This window comes from Euprymna scolopes, chromosome 39, assembly GCF_053919585.1.
Source record: "Euprymna scolopes isolate OS-2025 chromosome 39, ASM5391958v1, whole genome shotgun sequence".
Classification (NCBI taxonomy): Eukaryota; Metazoa; Mollusca; class Cephalopoda; order Sepiida; family Sepiolidae; genus Euprymna; species Euprymna scolopes.
The window spans coordinates 2,816,704-2,822,254 of NC_136520.1; the positions used below are offsets into that span (position 1 = coordinate 2,816,704).

Here is a 5,551-nt window from a genome sequence, read left to right on the forward strand (position 1 = left end):
AAATTTTCAAATCTGTAGATAAAAAATGTATTGAATATATAGGTTGAGAATTGTTGTCTCTCTCTCTCTCTCTCTCTCTCTCTGGCTACCTCACACACACACACATTTTCACTTTTATAGATATAATAGATAGATTATGCTAGATATATTTCCATATGTCTGAATACCCTATATACAAACTTTCAAATCTGTAGATAAAAAATTTGTTGAGTATATAGGTTGAGAATTGTTCTCTCTCTCTCACACGAAACTGTGCGCTCGGCTTCTTCCCCCCCTTCCCACCCCAAATGCTTGGGAAACTGTGCACTGTTTTTGTTGGTTTTCAAGCTGCCTCTTCACCCCCCCACACACACAGTTTAACAGTAGTAGGAGGTCAAGAGAAAGAGGGTGAGAGAGAGAGAAGAGTAAGTTGGTGAGAGAGAGAGAAAAGAGAAAGAGGGTGTTGGTTTTATATTTTTATTATCGTCTAATATTTTGAAAGCTGAATTTCTAATAAAATGTGCATCTATAGGAGATAATGCCTGGGAATGTGTTCCCCCCCCCCACAGTTTAACAGTGGTGTGACGTCAAGAGAAAGAGGGTGAGAGAGAGGGAAGAGTAAGTGGGTGAGAGAGAGAAAGAGAGAGAAAAAAAAGAAAGACGGTGTTGGTTTTGTGAAAAAAGTTGTTATTTACAATTGTTCGCATTCTTGGCCTTTTGGTCAAGATCAAAGTGTAGTATCTGTTCTTCAGATGCTGCACTTCTATTTCTTGTTCTCTTTCGGTGGAGGAGAAATCCTCCACGACTGAGACAATTTTTATTTTTGTACCTTTTCTCCACGTTAAAAAACGACCCTGGTGTCTAACTCTGTCCCGTGGGGAGGCATAGTAAATAGGTACAATTGTTCGCCATTAGTGGATGTTGACGTCACGTCACGTGACATGACTAAGCGTTTTTTTTTTTTAGTATGAATAACATTTTTTGTTTTAATTATAAAGTCTACACTTAATTTTATAGAAAATGATGTATATATAATAGAAAAAAAAAATTACTGGTTTTGTTGGATTCAAGTGGATCCCCCCCCTCCAGTTTAAGAGATAGCAGGTCACGTGGTAATATACAAAATGGCTAGCGTAAATATAAAGATCGGTTTTTTTATCGACGAATATTTTGAAAGCTGAATTTTTTTTTATTCCTGTACATTTTTTCCTGATATTTTTCGTTAAAACTCTTGTATAAATACTATTTTTAACCAGTTAAATACGTTGGAGACATTGTCATGGAGTTTAATAATCTCTAGAACAAAGCAGACAAAAGTATCGGTAAAACAAAGTGTTTGTTTACATTTGTTCGCCATTACTGGATGTTGACGTCACGTCACGTGACATGACTAAGCGTTTTTGGATTATGTAATATTAACATTAAAATGACAGGTTTTTTTGGGGGCCCCCCTAGGAGAGAAATGATCAGTTCACCCCCTTTTAATGGTCCGTTTGGTGTGGAATTTCGATATTTGTCATGCGGGTGATCAAGGTTCAATATGATACATAATTTGTCAACTTTGGTTGTGTCTGTCAAAAGTTTGAGCTGACGTCACGTCACGTGACACGTATTGAATAACGTTAAAATGACAGGTTTTTTTGGGGGCCCCCCTAGGAGAAAAACGATCAGTTGACCCCTTTCTACTGGTCCGTTTGACGTGAAATTTCGATATTTGTCATCCGGGTGATCAAGGTGCAATATGATACCAAATTTGTCAACTCTGGTTCCGTCTTTCAAAAGTTTTAGCGTTACAAACAAACATACATACATACATACATACACACCGATTTTTGCCTTTTATATATATAGAAGACTAGCAGGGCTACCCGGCGTTGCTCGGGACCGTATAAACAATGAAAAAACAAAAGCAGATATTGAACATATGTTTTATTCTTAGGGGAGAGGAATCTTTCATCTCAAGTTTTAGCGTTAATGACAGGTTTTTTGGGGGCCCCCCTCGAAGATAACTGATCAGTTGACCAACTTCTAGTAGTCCGTTTGACGTGAAATTTCGATATTTGTCATCCGGGTGATGGGGCTTCGATATGATACCAAATTTGTCAAGTTTGGTTCCGTCTTTCAAAAGTTTTAGCGTTACAAACAAACATACATACATACATACATACACACCGATTTTTGCCTTTTATATATATAGAAGAAGAAGAAGAAGAAGAAGATAGAAGAAGAAGAAGATATTTATAATTGAAGGAAGTAAAATTTCGTTGTTGTTTTTTTTAATCTTTTTTAAGGAAAATCGATTTAAAAAAAACAAATATTGCATAATTTGCTATTAAACCTGTTATTTTTTTTTAAATTTTGGTCTTTGCTACTTTAATTAAAAAAAAAATTTGAATGACATTTTTCAAGAATTTATAAACTTCGAAAGACAGTAAGTCTAAATATTCCAGTGTTCACCGCAAATTTTTACTGGCGATTTCTGACACTGCTAAAGAGTCACATGAGTATTTTACACCGTCAAATCACGAATATTACGAATCATTAGTTTTAAAATAAAAATAAAGGTAAATTTTTAGATTAGGTCCACCTTCACAATTTTCTTTTAAATGACGACTGAGCCGGTTTTCAACTATGTTAAATACAGAAATCGCATTGAAATTTTGCTGAAATAAGTAGTTATCGAGATATAAAAAATTGTATTATGCATTGTATTCTTTGGCGGCCATCTTTTTTACGCGCGTTCGCGCGCCATTAAGAAATCTACGCGCGTAACAAAGATGGCCGCCAAAGGATACAATGCGTAATACAACTTTTTATATCTCGATAACTACTTATTTCTGCAAAATTTCAATGTGATTTCCATATTCAGCATAGTCGAAAACCTTTAAAAGTCATCATTTAAAAGAAAATTGTGGAGGTGGACCTAATCTAAAAAAAAAAAGACCAAATTGTTCCAACATAAGTGTTTTCTTGAGTGGAATGTTTAGAATGAAGGATTAATGGAAGGAGGATTTTGTGAGATTTGCACAAGGTTTGAGATTACTGATTTTTTTTCTTTTTTTTTTTAATCAGAGCGCCACAGAGTGCACAAGTTATTTTATATGCAGTTATTTTCTGAGGAAAACAGTTCGTAATTTATATAAGCGAATGCGCGTGCGTGCGTGTGTGTGTGTGTGGGGGGGTGTTTATATTGTAAAAACACTAGTTCAAAATAAAATTGTTTGAAGGAAGATTTAAATTCTCACTTTGTCAGAAAAATCACTCATTCTAAATGAGAACTGAGGGACAAATTCGGAGAAGCAAGAATTTTGCGGGAGCTGCCAATAACGCCTCCACAATGTTCTTTATCATTATTTTCATAGCAAGTGCTCGTCTATGTTCCCCTCGCCAAATTTCACGAAAAACACTTGTCTAGCTAAAACCACTATCAATAATTTCCCCCACTCTTTATTTGTGCCTAAACCTAAACGTAGATTCCATGAACAAAGTTTCTTTCTTAGAACTGTACGCCTGATGAACTTTTTCGTTTGTCTGCTTTCCAGCTAACTACAATATGGTTGTCTTCAAGTCCAACATAAACTAATTCTTGATGAGCCATCTCCTTAAGTAATCCATTTTAAATTTTTGGATATATTACTATTTTCGACATGACAAGTAAGTACTGTTGTTTTGCTTAAAACGACATTTTTTTTTTAAAAATCGATCTATCGAGTCTATCTTAACAAGCGCCTAAACACTTATAAACAACCAAACACACGTGAAGTCTTCATTCGAGAGAATCAATTGGAGGAACAAAAAAAGAAAAGGTGTGATATTGCAATGGTTCCGATGCTACAATTGATCAGCGTTAAAAGTGAAAGAAAACTGTGGGTTTTTTTTTTGTTTTTTTTTTTTTCGGAGAAAAAACTTGTTTCAGTTTCTTAGAAATTTGCGGTATTCGTTTTTACAAAAAACCAACAAAATTTCCACGATCAACTTCATTGGAAGAAGGTACGTATTTTTTGGGGCGCGAAGAAGCTCCGGAATAGAGGCCGCACTATTCTTTACTGTGTTTTAAATTAATTTTCTTTCGATTTTTTTTTTTTTTTGTATGACTCATTTTCTGACACTCATATAGGATTTTCATTCGTAATTGTTGGTCCTTATTTAAAATTCACTTATATATATATATATATATATATATATATATATATATATATATATATATATATAGAGAGAGAGAGAGAGAGAGAGAGAGAGAGAGAGAGAGTGGTGGTGCGCCGCAGTCGCACCGCACCCCACTGGTGCGGGGTTCAAATCGTTCGACTGGTATTAATCGTGACACCCTTCCTGCACTGAAGATTCCCGAAAGGATGAAACACTAGTGTCTGTAGGTATTTAATTATTATAGTAAAATATAATTATAAAAAAAATGATTTTATATACATATATATATATATATATATACATATATATATATATATATATATATATATATATATATATAACTACTTCATTTAATCACATTAATATACGAAAGTATAAATTAATGCGTAAGCTTTAAGTATTTACTTCAACAGTGCTCAATACGTAGTTAGAGTTAGGTAGTACGTTATGAAATATCGGTAAATTCCATTGAGTGCGTACGGTGTTTATATGAGAAAATAAAGCTGTGTACGCATTATAAATGTTTTTTTGTTTTTTTTTTTTCTGTTTCTTAAGTCATACATTAGTACATTAGGGGTCATTTCGAGTTAAAAGTTTATTTACTGCATCCATCTGAACTAGAGAAAATCACGATTTAAATGTATATGTCTCATCTATATAACTAACGATAAATATCTAATATGGCCGACCAGACGGGTGATCAAAAAGTCAGATGGAGCGGACCGGAAAACGAAATGAGACCAAATTGACACCTGGCCTTTTTTTGTGCTTGGCCTTTGCGCTTTTCGTATTATTTTGTTATGTTATTGTTTTCTTGGTGGATTTTTTTTTGTCAGAGATTATAGTTATAGGTATAAACATTAGAAACACTTCAAACATTTGAGAAGGCACTTAAACCATAAAAAATAACGGTAACACAAGTGCATAAGCACCAAAATTGTTTGTGTTTTGTTTTGTTTGTTAGTTAAATCCGGCTAAAAAACAATAATAAAAATAAAAAATAATCCGAAAACCGCAAAGTTCAAGCCAAATTAAATTTTTTATTTGTTACGTTTGAATAAAAAATAATTCTTAAAGCAAAAACAGTCGTGACTCGTGTTCTCGTCGAGTAGGGTTATTTTTTTTTTTTTTTTTTTTTTGTTATTCAAGAAAATAAAAGGTACTCATTTTTGTTTAGGAGTTGTCAATTTCATTTCGTTTTCCGGTACGGTCGATCTGACTTTTTGATCACCCGTTTGGTCGACCATATTAGATATTCATCGTTAGTTATTTAAACGAGACATACACATTTAAATCATGATTTTCTCGAGTCCAGATGAGTGCAGTAAATAAACTTTGGGTTTGTATTACTGTACACATAGATTCGAAAAAGTTGTCAAAAAAACAAATATATGACAAATAAATGTTATCAAAAGCAAGATAAGTT

At 33.6% G+C, this 5,551-nt stretch overlaps 1 protein-coding gene and 1 pseudogene across 1 annotated transcript in view; both read left to right on the forward strand.

Moving 5' to 3' along the window:
• Positions 1–679: 679 nt before the first annotated feature.
• On the forward strand, positions 680–813 carry LOC145264019 (U2 spliceosomal RNA; annotated as a pseudogene).
• Positions 814–3,885: 3,072 nt separating this feature from the next.
• LOC145263610 (uncharacterized) overlaps positions 3,886–5,551 on the forward strand; it is a 60,945-nt gene continuing 59,279 nt past the window's right edge. Inside the window, exon 1 of the mRNA XM_080120449.1 lies at positions 3,886–3,969. The gene's annotated coding sequence lies outside the window, so the exon portion shown is untranslated. The remainder of the gene's footprint in view (positions 3,970–5,551) is intronic.